Here is an 18,868-nt window from a genome sequence, read left to right on the forward strand (position 1 = left end):
CAAAGTTTGAGTTAATAAGTGAGTTCAAGATCCAGAACTTGAAACCATGTCTGTATTAGTAGAAGGACCATACTCTTATTCACTACAGAATTTCACCTCTTCATGATAAATATTCACCACTTATATTAGTATTGTTCTGACTGATAGATTTCCCAATTATCAGGAACATTGAAGGAAGATTGAAGTGACAAGGCTGACTCCTTATCTTTACCCCTTTCCAGGCCTCATGGTTGGGTCCAGGACCGGAGGAGACCTCAGGTTGAAGCCTTCCTTACACTGACTATGAGACCAATCCTTATGTCAGGCCAGAGCAGTTCAAAAGAAGACACGTCGCCAACAAGGTCAGTCCTGTGCCAAATCTGCCCTTCTAAGAATTATTCTTTTGTTTTGTTCATGTGTCCAAGCCCCAAGCTTCTATTGTAAGTCTGACACAATATGGTAGAAACAGTATGGGCTTTGCTCACTGTCCAACCTGGGCTTAATTCCAGGTTCCAACACTTACTAGCTATGTGACCTTGGGAAAATTACTTCCCAGAGATTCTGTATTTTTCACTTGTAAAATAAAAGCAATAATGGTAAGTACTATTGTTAAAGCTGACATTTGTTGGGCACTTATATTGCCTCCTCTGGGCTAAGTGTTTTAGCATAAATTGTCTTATTGAATCCCTCATTATCCCCCTGAAGTAGGTACTATTATTCTGCATATATTATACATGAGAAATTATGTAATTTTCCCACACTTAACCAACTAATAACTGACCGAGGATTCAGACCAAGAATTCACTAACTCCAGAACTATAGTCATTGCTTCTAAGAAGTATTTATTTTTATTAACATGGAAATTATGTCTATGTTCATTTATTTCCTCCCATTTTCCCCAGTAATTTGATGTTTACTTGTTCGATTATTCTCAGGTCATAAACTTAAAACCCAGTCTAGTGTCCCACTCTAGCATCTTGCCTAGTTCCCATGAACATAATCCATGGGCTCCTTCATCACTGTGAGGGCTTTTCTGACGCTTTTTTCCACTGGTTGAAATGTCCAGATATTGCCTGACTTGAACATCTCCATTCCCAGTCTTCACTTGCCTGATTATTAAAGGCTCCATTGTGTTTTAGTGCTCTCTTCTGTTATTAAACTTACCCATCCAAAGAAACACTAAATGCCAGCTAAGAAAGATACTCATGAGTAAGGCGTATAGTCTACTTTCGGTAAGCTTACACACTAGCACAGGAGATAAGATGCGTGTAGAAATAAGTGTAAGGCATACAAGGAAGTAAATTAGGCCTGAAGACAGGCATAAACATTTGAACAGTTCTCCTAGGAGGGGGAGCGGGAGTCGGCTGACATCTCTGAGTACCTGAAATAAGACAAACACTGTCCCATGTCTTATTTAAATTTCTCAAAACCCTGTGAAAAAGGCATTGTGATACTTTTCTTTTTTGTTTTCTAAGTAAGAAAACCAAGGCCCACAGTTATGAATTTGTTTGCCCTAGAATGTTGTACAGCTTGGACACTGCGATCTGCTGGTCTGAATAGACCCCGTTTGCTCAGTGAACACATCTCTTTTCTGTGTCCTAGTCCTCTTCCATCCTGCTATAGCTCTTCTAGACTCACGGGGGAATTCAGCCTCTCAACTGATAGGCCTCTTTATGGATCCTACTATACTGATTTCTGATTGGAAAGGAGAGGGAAAAGGCAGTGGAGGAGGAGATGGCCAAGTTCTTTAGACAGATATGCATCCCTAAACTTGAGGAACTCCCACTAATACGGAGTATTGCTCAGGGCTGGCCCAAGGTCAAACTGGTAAGTAGGAGAAGTCTCCCTGGAGTGGCTCTGATACCTGTATTTGCATCTTCCCCCCCATTTCACGTGTGTCACAGTGTTTGATTTGTCCCATCTGTTTTCTAGGACTCCCGTCTAGTCTGGCATTAAGAAAACTTCTTCCCTAATGAGGTTGGCTTCCTGCCCCTACATATCACAAGTATGTGATTACTACCCAGCAGTGTTGAGGCAAGCATATTGAGCATTGGCTCTTGGGGGTTGAGTAGGAAATGTAGGCCTCTTGTAGTAGCTTAGCAAGTATCCTTTCTGAGCATTACATACTGATGATCTGTTCTTTCCTTTGTTTGCTTCCCATGCTCTAATTCCTATCTTTTCTGTATCTGCTTTCCCTGAGTCTTCCCCTCTAAGTACTGCACATCTGCAAGTTGTGATCTTTTTCTTGGACTTGGAGTGCCTGACTTGTCCCATCTTCTTTCTGAATCCCCTATAGGGGCCATCAGTCTCAAGACGTTGGTGTCAATGGGTCATCTTAGTTTTTTGACAAATCAGTCTCTGGGGATGTTGGAGTTTTATAAAAATAATCATTCTAGATCCTGGGCGTTGAAGCTGTTTTTTACTGGTTTTCCAAGTTCTGTGTGGCAGCAATGAATAAATTAGAAGTACTTTGAATATATGGACATATGTATGAATCAGGACACTACAAGGTTTGGTGGTGACCTTTGTTGTCACTCTGCATGGGATCCGATCCTGGCCCCAATCTTTGATAGTGTGTGGTCTTAGGAAAGTTACTTAACTGCACTATTCCCTATTTTCCTTATTTATTAAACAGGAGTATCAACCACAATAGTAGTGGTATCTATCTTATAGCTTTCCTTCGTTTTTTGGGAGGATGAGGATTAAATGAAATTATAGATATAAAGCCCTTGGTTTAGGATGTGGCCTATGTAAGCACTCAATAAATTTTGGGTACAAAGGAATAGGTACTTTTCTTAAAAATACTGTTCAGTTAGGCTTCAATGGGAATTGTTCTTAAAACTCTCAGATGTCAATTTTATTTTAAAATAAAATTTGCATGTTCAGGTAACTTCAGGCGAAAGAGATGGGGGAGCTTACCTTAGACACTAAGACACTTCTAAGGGTTCTTTGGAGGAATTTACCATTTGCACAATGCAGTGATTTAGCTAAAAGCACAAAAATGTTTCAAAATATCTGTAGTTTAGTCAAAATTAAAAAGGAAGATAATACCATCTCTTTTCTTTTGATATTTTGAAAGCTTCAGGAAATTTCAACATAGACGAAAAGAAGAGTAGAAAGGAATAAGAGACCTAAGTGAGGTTCAAAGAAGAGCTGTTGTTTTTACTTGAGATTTAAATAGTGGGAGAACACAGAACTGCTTTTTCTATAAGCAAGAAACCGGAATGAGAATGATGAGGTCATTGTGCTTTTAAAGTGGTAGGAGAATTGCAAAATATTTAATTGTCTATCGGAAAAGAAAGTGTTGTTTTTTTTTTTTTCAGTGTTCTCACTGTGAAAATGTATATATTTGTTTGTATAAAGAGGTAGTTCTGAATATTGGTATTTAAATATTTTTTTAAAAAAACACTGAATATAAATGCATACAGAGAATTAAAGATGATGGATTTAAATTTATTTTTTTCTAGTGTTGTGTGTCTGCTGGAATTTGAACCAGAAGTACTTTCATTTAGATGCTTGTATGATAAAGACCCATAAAACTGTAAAACTTTGCTATAGCTGTCAGAGATCACAGTTGAATGCAATTCAAATTATGAGCTCATTGAAAGCACCTTAAAATGTCAGTAAACTCATTTTTTTGAACTGTTGGCTATCTGCTGGTGAAGATAGCAATAGGCTCCCAATCTTACGGATGTGTGATTCTCAGTTCAATTACTATGATGTGGTCAGAAATATTGCCTATACTTTGGTGATGGGGTATTTTTGAAATGTGAATTAACATTCTCACTCAACACTTGGTACAGTTTCACTCCGGGCTGTCACTTTTAATGGTTGTTCTGCCTTTTTAAATTCTGCGTAGCACAGAAAATGTCTGGATGAGTCATATCACGTTGCTAAATGTGGTTGTCTGGCATGGGGTGAGAAATAGGTTAGAGTTAAGTCCCGTTAAATTTTTACTTGGTATTTTTTTTTTAATGGTGAGCTTTTAAGTGATATTTTTTTTTATTGCTTGTGTTTTTTCCCCCATTTTTCCATTTTGAAAACATATTTTCAGATTAATAAGGATATATGACCTAGCAATTTCATTTCTAATTATATACTTATATATTCACCAGAAGATATACATTAGAACTTACATTACTACTTGTATTAGCCCCAAACTGAGACCATTCAAATTTCTAAGAGAAACTGATGCAGTGAGATATATATCTATCTTTACAGATAGATATATAGACATATATATATATATATATATATTTATATTCATTCTATCTATCATCTATCCTCACAATGGAATACTACATAACAATGAAAATGAACAGTGTATAATTACATGCAGTCATGTGGGTGACTCCTACAAACATAGTATTTAAGAAGCCAATAACAGAAGAAACTATACTGTATGATTTTCTTATATAGACTGCAGTGTCATAGAAAAGCTTATCTCTTCTGTTAGAGAAAGGTTAATAGTTCATCCTAGAGGTAGAATGACTGGCAGGGAGAATAGGAAGCCTCTAGGTTGTGTGTAATGCTCTTTCTTGATCTGGGCGTTGATTATATAGTTGTATACTTGGTGAAGATTGAATGAGATGTAAACTTAGGAAACAATGTCCTTTTATGTATTATAATCTACTTCGTTAACAAATTTTAAAACAGGGAAAGTTACTTCATTACCAAAACTTAACAGTTTTGGGTGTCCTAAAACATTATGAAGAAATTTCATCCTTAAGATCTGAACAGGCTTTGACTTTGATGGTGCCTTACACATTAGAGTTGCTGGATAAGTGTGTGTTTGTGTGCTTTATTCTGTTGTGATTATTTAAGAACATGGTGCTAACACTTCATTATAAATATTCATAATAAAACTAGGTGAGACAAATCATACTTTATAAAACTCCTGAAAGGTTTTCCCTTGGAGTACTGAGTGGCACCTAATATATCTTTCTTAAAAACTTGGAAGGCTGATAATACCCATTAACGTGCACATATTCAATTCCAAAGGACATTGCTAACTCCCTGCTTTGTCTCTATTAGTAATTTCTATCTGGCTTCTGTCCTCCACTTAAATGGTGTTCATTGAATTTACCAAGGACAGTAATTTGTTTTATCATTATGATGATGCATTGCCCTAACAGATTGGTAGCTCACTGTTGTTGTTGTTGTTGTTTTATCACAAAGAAGATATATTTTATAGTGATTGAAAAATTTACTCAGGATTATGTTTATTTTAGCAAGTGGATAGTCATTGTTATATTGGCATGGAGATACTCACCTGAAGTACTGTGGAAGATTTTTTTTTTTAATGGATCATTTTCTGAACGAGGCCTGGGAATAAAAATACTATGTCATACATAGAGGAATTAAAAAGTTTTGGAGGTGCTTGGGTGACTCATTTGGTTGATTTCCACTCAGGTCATGGTCTCAGAGTCATGGGATTGAGCCCCTAGTTGGGCTCCGTGCTCAGCAGGGAGTCTGCCTGAGAGTCTCTCCTTTTTCCTCTGCCCCTCCTGCTTGTGCTCTTTTTCTTTGTTTATCTCTCTCAGATAAATAAATAAATCTTTAAAAAAAGAAATTTAAAAAATTTTAAAGTTTCTATACAAATAAAGTACAATGCAATTTGTCAGCTTTCAATTTAAGAATTAAAGATTTTTGTAATCTGTACTAGACTCTTCATAGACTCATCCTTGGACTAATCACATCAAAGTCTCGTCATTATGAAATGGCTTTGCTTTGGTTGTCTTTGTGGTTAATGGCATTAATTTATTTTATATTAAGAATCTAACTCATATGGGGTACCTATTTGGCTCAATTGGTAGAACATGAAACTCTTAATATTAGGATTGTGAATTCAAGTCCCACACTGGATGCAGAGATTACTTAAAAATAAAATTATAGGGGCACCTGGGTGGCTCAGTGGGTTAAAGCCACTGCCTTCGGCTCAGGTTATGATCCCAGGGTCCTGGGATCGAGCCCCGCGTCGGGCTCTCTGCTCAGCAGGGAGCCTGCTTCCCCCTCTCTATCTGCCTGCCTCTCTGCCTCCTTGTGACCTCTCTCTGTCAAATAAAAAAAAGAAAATAAAATAATGAAAAAACGAAAATAATGCATATATAAGTATTTAATACCTAATTAAACCTCACCTTTATATAGGGTTAGTTAGTAGATGTCATTTTTCTCATATAGACCAAGTGCATATTTTTACTCTATGTTGTGTTTTTAATTCTTACTTCAGCATTTCATAGAAATATGTAAGAAATATTTTCTGCCATCTTTGCTTACATTCAAATCTAATAGATGTATTTTGTTCAAATCTACCTTTGTAACCATTTTGAACATCTTCTATTTCCTTGACTTGGGGGCTCAATATTTCCCCCTCTTTTCACAGAACTCTTACTCCTCCCTGCCCTGCCCCCAGACAGTGACCTCTTCAATAAGGGTTTGCCTGCCCTTTTCGGATACAGCCCCAGTGAAGTCTTGAGCCTGTTCTGTTTTATTAGCATGTCTTCTGTACTGATCCCAGGTGGCTCCATAAGTCTTTGTTGAGGGAAGCTCTGGAGGGATGAGCTAAGTTTAAAAATCTAGTTGCATTTTAAAGACATGAAGCACCAGCATTTGAAAAATACACGAGGGAAAACAGAATAAATGACGGATGCAAAGAAATAGAAGTTACAGAGGTTGAGGCTTGGGCTATTGAGGTTTCCAAATGCAAACCTAGAGATATTGGATCCCAGAGGATTTTGGAGCTGTTGCAAAAAGGAAGGAAGAAAAATGAATTTGAAACAATTCATGACTGATTATTGTTTGCTGAAAGCATACTCTAAGTTTATAAGACTATAAGAAAAAGAGTGGCTTTGGATTATGTAAAATTCAGATTTTAAAAAACAAAAGCCCTACTAAGTAGTACAAATTAATTGCTTTGCATTTGATGGGAAACTGGGGTGTTGTTCAGTATACCAAGAATCAGAAACAATTAAATGTGTCAGATACCTTATCCTAGTCTTCATCGCCATCATGTAATATGGTGTGCAGATGACATGCAATTTTTAAGTATTAAGTCTGTAAGTTACATATGGACTAGCTCCTCATGTTAAATATTATAATGATGATTAAAACCATCTCTAGGTATTTGGAAATACCACTTTAGAATTTAACCTGCTCCAACCTGTCTTGCGTCTTGTCCATCAGGTCATTCAGAACAAAACTTACTCAGTTATCGGTCTTTTCTTCCCACAACCATATGGGATTTTTTTTTTAAGATTTTATTTATTTATTTGACAGAGATTACAAGTAGGCAGAGAGGCAGGCAGAGAGAGGAGGAAGCAGGCTCCCTGCTGAGCAGAGAGCCTGATGCGGGGGCTCCATCCCAGGACTCTGGGATCATGACCTGAGTTGAAGGCAGAGGCTTTAACCCTGAGCCACCCAGGCGCCCCAACCATGTGGGATTTTGATCATAATTTCTGACTGGATATCTCAAGGATCTGCATCTTAATGTTTGTTTTCTATTACTATACGGGAAATCAAGGTAATTTCTTCTCCAGACCCAATACGTTTGTATGCTTCCAAGAAAGCAGCACATTTTCAAGCTCTTCCCTAAGCAAGAGTGATTTTACTCTCTCTCTCTTTCTCTCTCTCTCTCTCTGAAAAAGGGGTTGTTCCTGGGTGGCTCATTTTGTTAAGCATCCAACTCTAATTGTGGCTTAGGTCATGATCTCAAGTTTGTGAGACTGTGCCCTGTCTGGAGACTAAGCTCCACTGGGTGTGGAGCCTGCTTGGGATTCTCTGTCTCCCACTCCCTCTGTTCCCATCTCTCTTTTTCACCACTCTTTAAAAAAAAAAAAAAAAAAGTGGTTTTAATCACATAGGAATTATGATCACAATGCTTGGTAAAAATCAAGTAATAATGGTAATAATGAAATTTAGGTCTTTTATATTTGAATTTAAACTTGTATTTTTCCTATGCTTTTATTGAAAAATTGTACTTTGGCATTTCTAGGGATTCTGATATAGTAGTGACTCACCATTTTGTTAATTAGCCAACCTTTCTCCAAGTATTAAAAAGAGTAGGCATTCAAAACAAAAAGGGCTAGCATTTACTTTGACATTTTGGCATTTTTAATCTTCTGTAATATTACATTCTCAAGTTATTTTTAATCTAACACATTTTGACATGCAATAAAATATTTAAGCAATTCCTTTTGTTAAAGTTGGAAAGTGCAATATGCTGTTTAAACATAATCTTCATGAAATTTTGCAAATGTGCTTATTTTATCAACCAAATTTTGAAATTATCTTTGCTGCTGGATGAATTTCTTAATAGGGTAGAAACTCTTTCATATCACATGATTACAGCCAAAGGTTTTTGGTTAATTGAAGAAGTTGTTAAAATGAGGAATAATAAAAGATGTGCAAAACATAACCTTTAATTGTTTTTTTACTTCAACAATAAGTGATGAGTATCTTTTCCAACCTTTGAGTTTAATCCCTTTACATGAAATTTACCTTTGCTTTTTTTGCCAATAAGCTACAACCCTGACAGATTGTGTATGGTTTCCAGTTTTATGTGATAATAAAGCAAGATTCTTAAGACACTCATGAAAGAAGCTGAATACAGAATCCTCTTAAGAGGTTGTTTTACCATGTTTTGAACCTCTCTGCTGCAATTTCCTTGCTTTTGTTTACTTTATGGAGCCCTCAGTTTTTTATATTTTGTCCAGAGTTCTTGCTGTAATCGGTTGGAGAGATGGGCTGCAGTGGATATACACTTCTATTGTATAAATGACATAGCCATCGTTTTGTTTTTTTCACTTTTAATTTTAATATGAATTCAAAGATTAAAGGTACAAAAATAGTATAGGCTATTCATAAGTCTGTTACCAAGTTCACTAATTATTTATATATTATTTTGCCCTTTTACTTTATTGTTCTGACTGCATGTATCTATATGCATACATATGCCTATGTTTTCTGAACTTTGTTAAATTGCTTCTCTGCCAGGATTCACCAGTACAAAATAAGTGGGTTTTTCTTTGTAATTCGTAAGTAATTTTGGAGTGATGCATTAACACTATAGAAATATCCTCTCTCATCACATTTTTACCCATTAATTTTTACCCCTTAATTGCTTTGATGACATTCTAACTCCGTCATTCTTTTTCCATCTGTTAGTTGGGATTTTACTACGAGGAGGTGCTCTTCCTTCTCCTCCATTTACATATCTACCTATTTATTTATATTAATTGGGGGAACAGATTCTTATTCAGTGGGCTATAATATCATATTATTTATTTTGATGTTCAGACTTTACTAGATTTGGCCTGTATGTATCCCTTCTGGCTGGCTCTTGTGCTTTGATGTGTTTTCATGATTCTTTGAGCACTTAATTTTTTCTGGCACAGTCTCAGTGCAGTTGTCATCCAGTTTTCTAAGGAGTCAGATTTCCTTTTTGTGGAGAATGGTGTTGAGAAAGTAACATCTAGATGCTAGGCATGTCATGTTGTTGGAACCGTTGTCTCTTTCAGTGGGCTGATGAAGAAGCACACAGACATACATATGCAGACACACATCTATATTTATTTACCTGAGAACTCCAGTTTCCACTCTAAAGAGTTCATTCGAGTCTTCTCTTTCCATCTGTGTAACTCTCTTCTTCAACGATGAATAAACATGTACCGGTTATTTCTGGTATACTTACTTGTTCACACCTGGGATTTAAAATGAGTTTCAGAATGGCAAACCCATGACACTACAAAAAGAAAACCTACCAACTGAAGGTCAGTATTTGTTTACACTTCTTCTTCGAGGCAGTATTTACATACAGTGAAATGCTCAGTTATAAAGGGTACAGTTGGTTAAATTTTGATGAATGCGTGCAATTTTGTAATGATTACCCTGTTCAGAAAATAGGACATTTCCACGATCCCAGAAAGGTTCCTCCTGCCCACTTAAAAGCAACCCTTACTTCTCTCTGGCACCTGCTTTTTGAACTATATCACCATATACTACTTTACTTGCTCTTTGAACATCATAGAAATGGAGTCATTTAGAATATACTCCGATGTATCTGACTTCTCTTACTCAACATTTCATCTCAATTGTTCTGTAGATTTATTATGATTCTTACTGTATATCACTAGTTCATTATTTTTTAAATGTGTGGCTGCATTCCATTGGATATACCATTATTTATTTCTTTTGTGGATGGATATTTGGGTTGTGTCTGATTTTTAGCTATTATGGAGAAGGTGCTGTAGACATTCTTGGGCAAATATTTTGGTCAATATATGTTTTCTTTTCTCTTGGTTAAATATCTAGTGGACATCCTGAGTCCTAGAATAGGAATATGCTTAACTTCATAAGAAAATGATAAAATATTTTATGCTGTGGTTATACCATTTTCTCCTGTCACCAGCAATGTACGAGAGCTCCATTTGCACCTCGTTCTCTCCAACATTTGGTGTTGTCCGGTTTTTATTTTTGCTTTCTTCAGCCATTCTAAAGTTTGTGAAATGATATCACCATTATATTTTTAGTTTGAATTTCCCTGAAGAAAGATGATGTTGAGCTCTTGACCTATTAAGTTGATAATCCCTCAAATATTTGGGACTTTTCTAGATACGATACATGATTTTTATTAATTTCTGATTTCATTCATTGTGGTCAGAGCACATACTTCCTAAGATTTCAGTCTTTGGAAAGTGCTATTTGTATTCATCTGTGTTCTATTCCATGTACTCTTGAATGAATATGTATTCTACGGTTCTCTGGGTTTAATGTTCTATATATTCTACTTAAGTCAAGTGGATTGATTATGATATACAAATATTCCCTGTATTTTTTTAATTCTATGGAAGTCTACATTGTCTTACATTGTCTTTGAGTAATACAGCCATTCGAGGTTTCTTAAAACCATTATTTTTATGGCATATCATGTTTCCCCATTTCTTGTCTTAATAGGATAGACAATTTTTAAAGATTTCATTTTGCTTACAGTAATGGCGAGTGAACTTTACTTAGCATTTTGACATTTAGTTCCATCTCTTGCTCTTTTAGTGGTCGATCTAGAGATTACAATATACATCTTTAAGGTATCATGGGAAAAATTCCAATAATATTTTGCTCTTTCACAAAAAGTGTAAGGAAATTAGACCTTCGTCACTCCATTTACATCTACTTCTCGTTTTGTTTTTATTGTCTTATATTTCTATATAACAGTTCTATGAAACTCATGATTGCTTTTTTGTATTTTGATTTAAACAGTCACAAGTCCATTAAATAAGTTAAAAAAATAAAATATATGACACTAAACAGTTGTCTTTTATGTTTGCCCCATTACTGACATCCTCTGATGCCTTTATTTCATCTTTCACATCTCGGTTTTTATTGTATAGTTTCCCTTTAGGCTGAAGAAACTCTGGGCATTAGGCATTTTTTTTCCTAATTCGGGTCTGTTTTTTAAGAATGTCTTTGCTTCAGCTTTGTTTTTTTAAGGATATTTTTTACTGGATATAGAATTTGGGTTTTAAAGATATTTTCTTCAGACAATTTAAATATGAAATTTAGTTTGCTTTGATAGAACTTACTCATCATTCATATTGTTTCCCTGGACCTAATGTGTTGGCTTTTTCCCCCCCGTCTGTTTTAAAATTTCTGCTTTTTTTTTGGCTTTCAGAAGTTTGACTATGATGTGTCTAGGCTTGTTTTCTTTGTATTATCCTGCTTTGGGTTTTCTGGGCCTCTTGAGTCTGTAATGAGTATTTCTTACCCAATTTGCAAAAACTTGTCCTTTCCTCCCCCCCCCACACACATTTTTTTTCCCTGCATCATTTTCTCTCTTCTTTTCTAGGACACCAATTATGTTTATCTTTGACCACTTAATATTACCCCACAGGACACAGAGTCTCTATTTTGGTTTTGCAATTATGTATTCTTTTTCTCCTCTCCTGATGAGTTCATTGTTCCTGATCTAACTTCAAGTTTACTGAAGGCTTCTTGTCCTTTCTCTAACTCCTCTGACTTACACTTACCCCTGGCTTTTTCATTTCAGATAGTGTTCTTTTTACTTCTAGACTTTCTAAGTGGTCCTTTGTAAAAGAACTTCCATTTCTCTCCTATACGTCCCACCATTGTACTCATTATGACCAAAGCTTATCTTTGAGTATTTGAACGTATTTCTAAAATCTGGTCTTTGCTTGCTAGTTCCATTATCTGAGTCATTTCAGTGTCGAGTCCTCCTTATCTTTTTGACCATGAGTCACATTTCACTGTTTCATGTCTAATAAATTTTGATTCTCTAGGAGACATTTTAGGTTATATGTTTATAGAGACACTAGGTTTTGCTTTTTCCCTCTGGACGGTGTTGAGTCTGTTTAGCAGGCAGGTACCTTTCCTGGACTCAAACTCTCTTTCCTGAAATGGGCAGCAGCTGAATCTGTGCTGTCAGTTATGTCAGTCTTCCATATGTTGCTCCTGGAGTCGTCCTTGGACAGGGCAGAGTCTGAAGGTCAGCTACGTCTGTGAGTGGAGTTGATATGCAGATTTTGGGACGCCCTTATTTGGGGTTTTTCCTTTTCTGGAAATTTCCTTCCCTAATTCCAGCCACTCCTCTGTCAGCTGCAAAACGTTACCTCCGGCTCTTCAAGCCAGTAAGACAGTTCTGCCTTGTGAAGACTGAAAAGTGCCCTCGGCTGGAAAGGTGTTTAATTGTTCACAAAGCGAGATTGCCTTGTTTTAAGACTCAAATTACCTTTGCTTTTTACCTGCTTTGTCCTTGCTTTCCCCATGAGTCTTCAAAAGGAAGTATTCACAATGCCAATGAAAAAAAAGAAAGACTTTAAACAGAGGTGGTGATACTAGAATCTGTTGAACAGTGTAGTAATCGAATGAAGTTTGTGATAAAGTTTCTGTGACATTGAGAATGATAGTTGAACTTGGAAAATCAAAGTGTAAAAAGTGTGGCGGTAAATCAGAGGCTATCATTACAAGTGAAATTTTAGGTTTGACAAAAACAAAATTAATATTCTGTTTTTCTTTTTATTTTTAGTGATAGAAATTATTATTATCTTTTAAAGATTTTATTTATTTGTTTGAGAGAGAGAGAGTTGGCGAGAGAAAGCACGAGCAGGGGGAGGAGCAGAGGGAGAGGCAGACTGCCCGCTGAGCAGGGAGCCCGATGCAGAGTTTGATGAGAGGCTGGATCCCAGACACTGGGATCGTGACCTGAGCTGAAGGCTGATGCTTAACGACTCGGGCACCCAGGTGCCTTAATGATAGAAATTATTATGTCCAAGAAATCACTACCTTTGAATGTGCTTTGCACTGCCAAATGGGCTTACATGATTCCAGTCGTACTGATTTAACTATTAAATTCAGAAGACAAAGGTAATCTTTATCATTCTTTTCAACTGTTTCTACTGAATATAAATTGTGCACAATCTCTAAAATCATCTGTGTTACTTGCTGTGTCTAAACAAAGCCATAGCAAATTGCATTTCTTCAGTTATGTTGTTTACATCTGATTCAAACTGATTTGAAAGTAGCACAAGGCATACATCAGAAACCGGGGAAGCTCAGAGATTTGTGGTTCTCTCTATGGGGTTTTAAAAAATATATTTTGTTCTTTTAATTGACATGGATGGAGGGAGAAGCATTCAGATTTATTCATTACTTTCTTATCGCATGTCCAAGAGGCATTTAAAAACTTCCCGTGGTATTTAAGCCATTACCTTTTATTTATTTTTTTAATCATTGGATTGAATGCCACATCTTGGCTGGTAAATTTTTTTAAAAATTAGCAAGGTGAAATTTGTGGTTTGGGTGTAGTCGTATTAAGTTGGATAACCATTTATCAAAAACAGTTACTGGAATTATCTACCCTTGTAAATATTCTGTATTAGTCAGCAGATGGCATGCGTTGTACATTGAGTACTCTGACGTGTTATGGCATGTACTTTAGAACAGAAAGCATCTGGTTTTCTCAGAAAGACACATTATCCCCTCATTTGCAGTTTAGTGTTAATTTGTGAACTATTTCGTGATCATCAAAGAAGGTGATATTTCATCTTCCTTTAGTTTGTATAGCAGATTCAATCAGGAATTAGACGGGGTAAAAATACATTTAGCAATTCCTTCGCAAGCTTCAGCATCTCGAGAAAACAGGCCTGAGGAATTGTTTTCCTGCTTCGGCTAGAGGCTTGCACAGGAGGACAGAAGCCTTTTGGATACTGAGGGCCTTCCGTGGATTTCAGTAATATAAAAACCATTTCCTTTGTATATGAATAACTGCAGAAATCCAAAATCCCAGAAACAAGTAAATCCACAAACAAGGGCGGCTGAATGTACTTCTGAGTTCTGTACTTCTGTTATCTATTTAAGACAACACTGGACTGGCCCAGTTGGACAATCTCCTTATATGTAAAAGCAGGCACGTGTTCACAGGCTACCCTTTGAGTGGTTTCAGAGGAGAGTTTGGCTGGTGATGTTCTAACCTGACATAGCCTCGAATATTTCTTGTCTGCCTGATAGCCATCTGTCAGCCTGGCCTGATGCCTATTCCCAAGGTAGTGGTTCACTGTTGACAGGGCCTGAGTTGTGGCTGTCAACGTTCTCTCCGTTCTCTCGGGGAGCTGAGTCACACAATAGATAAGAGAGTGAACACAGAGAGAAACAGAAACACAAACTGCATACAACCTCCACAGTCAAAATGGGGAGGATAGCTATTTGCTTCCCTTCATACCAGTTTTTTTTTTTTAATAGTCTGTTAATCGTAGAATGACTCACTGAGGCTGAGACTGATGTCCTTTTAACCAGGAACTTTAAAGCCGGTTATCTTTAAGAGGAAGCAGAAAAAGTATGTAGGTTCTGTGATAATATTAAAGTCCCTTATTCTGGGGCACCTGGGTGGCTCAGTGGGTTAAGCCACTGCCTTCGGCTCAGGTTATGATCCCAGGGTCCTGGAATCGAGCCCCGCGTCGGGCTCTCTTCTCGGCCAGGAGCCTGTTTCCTCCTCTCTCTCTGTCTGCCTCTCTGTCTACTTGTGATCTCCGTCTGTCAGATAAATAAATAAAATCTTAAAAAATAAATAAATAAAATCCCTTATTCCTAAATACAGAGATGAATAGCCACTGAAAAGAAAACCAAAACAACCCCTCAAAAAACAAAAACTTTAACATTTTTGCTTTATATTCAGAAAACTAAATTGATAAATGTTTCCTTCAAGAAAGAGCAGAATATATATATGTGTGTGCAAATTATGTAGCTATATCCGTATCTATTTTCGTTATTGTATCTCTTACCAGTTTAGATCTCTGTTTCATTTGAAGAATTGTTTCCAGTTTCAAAGAAGAATAAAATACCTCAAATTTAAAAAAAAAAAAGAAAGATAAACAACACAGATTGCTTTGGTGGTAAAAGACTTTGGGGTTTGATTTATTCATTGTCTGTGTTTAGAGTTACAGGTGATCAAGGACATTAATGAAAATGTTCTGTATTCAATTTGATTGATAGTCTTCAAAAGACTTTAGAAACGTTAAATGCTCTGCCAAGAGGAAGAGCTTCTCAATTTTGCAGTGTAGGTAGGAGCCGGGTACGTGTGTGGGAGTTCTGAGTGGGACTGCCATTCTCGCTGCTGGCTTCCAAAGATGCTAAACGGCGTGCAGTGGCGGTTGTTATTGATGGATGAGTGCATTTTGCTGTCTGTTTCTTTCTTACTATGGACTGCTAGGAGCATTTTGTTGGGATTGGTGTTCCCCTTTTATCTATCTCTTAAGGAAAACAAGGGCATATATCGGGTGGTGGTGGTGAGAACATACATATGAACCGGTACAGCTATAACTACGCTGTGTACCTCAGACACTTGGGGAGAAATGGGTTTTGTAAACTGAGCTCTCTGTACTTAAGGGTTATGCTCTGGGTCTGTCTTTGTCATTTGGCTCCTATTCCAGGTTTCCTGTCGCCTAAGGCGGCACTGTTTCAGTAGCCTCGTAAGAAATTGTGTACCTATTTTTAAAGGCATTTGTCCCATGTAGGTGCCTTGAGGTTATTGGCTGCTTCAGGAAAACCTGTTTTCACTGGCAAGTAAACTGACCTGGCCAAAAAAAAAAAAAAAAAAAAGTCACCAATTACCCCCTCAAGTGACAGGAAGTGGATGCCATGAGTGCTGTGAGTCTGCTTCACTGTAACGACAAGAGATCTAAAAATCAGATTGTCACTCTTGCCTGGTATATGCAGGTGACCCGCGGCCACAGGCACGTCATTATACCTGTAGGTGCCAGATACTCCAGGATTTGGCATCAAGCCTGTGTTAGGCTCGGAAGCCAGCTGGCTGAGCATTGGAAAACCAAGGAGGCTTCACCTAATTGGGGGTGAAGATATGGCTGTATAAAAGACACGTAAGAAAGCTGCCTGTCTTTTTATAACTAAGTATAAACATTTTGAATAAGAGAATAAACAAATATCCAATACAGGAACTCACTCTTCATTTCTCGCCTTCTCCCCTATCCCAGACTGCCTCAGGTCCCCCCACCCCCCACCGCCCTCTCAGCAAAGGCACGAGGCAGCATGTAATCGTGTCACTCTGTCACCAAGGCTTCTTCTCAATGAAATTCAGGTGTCGAAACAGAAAGGAGTGATGGCAGATTTTTCCCCTCTTTCAGCAGAAAGCCAAGGAAATGCTTCCAGAAAGATGAAAACTACACTTTTGTGTCATCACAAATCATCTGTGTAACACCTGGTGCACAAATATTGCGCCTCTTTGTGTCAGCTGTTTATTGCTTAGGTTAGGACAGGAATACATTTTCTATGTCAATACTTGATTAGGTGAAAAATTCCCTGCAAGTGGAAGCTGAGTTACTTGTCAAGAAATGGGTTGCGCTGAAAGCAGAGCAGAAGCTCTTGTGAGATAATTAATGTTATTTGTTCGAGAAAAATCACTGTTTTGCAACAAAATAGTATTAAAAGACTTGAACTTTACATGTAAATATGTTTTCCAAAACCTTCAGATATTTTAAATAATCATTTAGGCAATGTGCCTGCAACAAATGTGGGTCAAGAAATACCCTTACTAATGGGTAAAAATACAAGCATTACAATAAAACAGGAGTTTCTTCTTACTGCTCACTTGCTATGCGTCCTGCGTTCTTATGGTCTATGAAAAGTCTGTCTGATACAATCACAGTCAATGTAAGTTACTCCCATTTTACAAATGATTAACCTGAAGGAAGAACCTGATTCACATTTCAGAATTTCTCGTTCAAAACCAGATACTATCTTGAGTATGAAAATCAGATACCATTCGTCCACATTTAAGTCAGTCTTTGACATGCATCCTTTGCCAGTATCCTAAATCGAGTTTCTGTGTTTGTGCTTTAAAATTTGAGGTCACTGTGCGGTGTTGATTTTTCCATCTCCGTGATCAGTGTCACTGATTCATTTACTGCTAGAGCAGGTAAAATATCTACCATTACATCTGCTGGAGTGTTGCCATTGGGATGAACTGGTGTTTTTTTTAACTGGCCTCAAAAATACATTGTTTGCTTCACTATGGAACCTTAGGGCAACGGAGTCAGTTTATTCCCACATAAATAAAATCCCCACACTGCGTTCTGCATTTGGTCTTAAGGAGGTTGGTGAGTGGCATCTTGACAATAAGGGAAATTAGTATTGATGGGTGACAGTCTTCGAAATACTGAGATTTCGACTGATCTTTTTTATTAAAAATAAATAAATTAAAAAAAACAGATGGTTAGGTCATAAGATCTCTGAGTACCATAGATTCCCATCACATTTTTCAAAACTCTGCCTGCCAGGCTGACATCTTTTAAAATAGAGCAAAACCCATATCAGAGCATCTACACTGTGAAGGGATGTAGCACAGAAGACCCTGGGCATGGTAGGGAATGAGTATTAAAAAACTTTTTTTTTTAAAGTTACTGTTGACCTATAGTGGATATATACTGTTAAATTAGTTTGGGTATGCAATGTAGTGATTTGGCATTTCTATATGTGACTCAGTGCTTACCCTTAGTCATCATCTGTCATCACACAACATTATTACAAGATTGTTGATTATATTCTGTATGCTGTACTTTTCATCTCTGTGACTTAGCTATTTCATAACTGCAAGATTGTACTTCTTAATTCCCTTCACCTGGTTTTCCTACCGCACCCCCACGCCCCCCTGGCAATGACCAGTTTCTTCTCTGTGCTCAAGAATCTGTTTGGTTTTTTTGTTTGTTTGGTTTTTCAGAATCCACATGTAAGTGAAATCATGTGCAAGGTATGTGTTTCTCTGACTTTCTTCCCTTAGCACAATACCCTCTAGGTCCATCCATGTTGTCACAAGTGGTAAGATCTCATTCTTTTCTATAGCTGAGTAATATTCCATTTTATATATTTTCTTGGTCTATTCATCTATTGATAGGCACTTGGGTTGCTTTCACATTTTGGCTGTTGTAAATAATGCTGCAGTAAATATACAAGGGCTTATATCTTTTCAAATTACTGTTTCCGTTTTCTTTGGGTAAATACCCAGTAGTGGAATTACTGGATGTCATGGTATTTCCCTTTTTAATTTTTTGAGGAACCTCCATACTGTTTCCACAGGGACTGCACCACTTTGCCTGCCTGCTTTTAAAAAGCATAGACAGTGTTGGCCTGCTAACCTGGAGGGCTGGAGTAAGGTGAGCAGGTGTGATGCTTCCTTTAAATGAAAAGACCCATAAGGTATTAGTATTTGCAAAAGAATCTTGAGTGGCATAGCTTCTTCCCTTTTGGATTGGTTGTGAGTTTAAAGTAGATAGTAACAGATGAAAACAAAACATACCCATAACCAATGCTTGCTTATGTAAAAAATATATATATATATATATATATATATATATATATATATATATATATA

The 18,868-nt window shown here is 37.0% G+C and overlaps 1 protein-coding gene across 1 annotated transcript in view; it reads left to right on the forward strand.

Annotated features, from left to right (window-relative positions):
* The first annotated feature begins 235 nt into the window (after positions 1-235).
* LOC116857842 (melanoma-associated antigen B18-like) overlaps positions 236-18,868 on the forward strand; it is a 251,411-nt gene continuing 232,778 nt past the window's right edge. Inside the window, exon 1 of the mRNA XM_032842303.1 lies at positions 236-341. The gene's annotated coding sequence lies outside the window, so the exon portion shown is untranslated. The remainder of the gene's footprint in view (positions 342-18,868) is intronic.

This window comes from Lontra canadensis, unplaced genomic scaffold, assembly GCF_010015895.1.
Source record: "Lontra canadensis isolate GAN:19392208 unplaced genomic scaffold, GSC_riverotter_1.0 scaffold127, whole genome shotgun sequence".
In the NCBI taxonomy this organism is placed as follows: domain Eukaryota; kingdom Metazoa; phylum Chordata; class Mammalia; order Carnivora; family Mustelidae; genus Lontra; species Lontra canadensis.